Below are 762 nucleotides of genomic sequence, written 5' to 3'. Positions count from 1 at the left end.
TCCCTTGTGGCTTTTGACGGCCACCAAGGACCCGGAGCATAGTGACATCCTCGCTGCGGAGCTGCCGGGTCGGTGCAGCAGCTCCTCAGGTCTGCCCTGCATGCCAGCATCCCTCAACAGCTCGGTGGTGCTTATTTTGTCCACGCTTGAAGGTGCACATGGTCCTTCCCACAGCTGCTTTGTCCCCACGTTGTATTTCTGCTGGGAACCACGGTCGCACTTTGTAGTGAAAGTCCTCGCTCGGGCTCGACGCCGCAGGAGCCACGGCATTAGCTCATCCGCTGCGCTTCCCGGTAGGCTATAGGGGATGGAAACCAGAATGGTTCAGGGCAAGAGTAAGTGTCTTGCGAGTTTTGTTCTGAACTTTGCAATAATTGTGCAATTTCTTAGGAATGGGTTTAAAACCCTTCCAGTCGCGAGTGTGCCGGGAGACCCACAGCCCCACACCGGGGACACGGCCACGAGCTCCTCACCTGCCACCTGGGCTTTCTTCCATCAAACCTGCAGCAGCAAATAAACCAGCATTGCATAATTGTGCCAGGCCATGGCCCTCTAAGTACTGTTTGCTCAGCTTATTAGCTTGAGCCTTTTGCATGTCTCAGCTCTCCTGGGTTGAACTCCGTTCACAAGAATAATTTTTCTTCCTGCGCCCTGCATTCCTCCCGCATCCCACATCAGCCCCTGCTCTCCCTTCCGAGCCTGCCTGGAAAACAAGCACTGGAAAACAGCACTTTCATTTTGATGTGCTTACCAGAAGGTTTT

The sequence above is a fragment of the Cariama cristata genome, unplaced genomic scaffold (genome assembly GCF_000690535.1).
Source record: "Cariama cristata isolate BGI_N322 unplaced genomic scaffold, ASM69053v1 scaffold34152, whole genome shotgun sequence".
Lineage (NCBI taxonomy): Eukaryota > Metazoa > Chordata > Aves > Cariamiformes > Cariamidae > Cariama > Cariama cristata.
The sequence above is the reverse complement of the archived record's forward strand: the minus strand, read 5'-3'. Positions refer to the sequence as shown.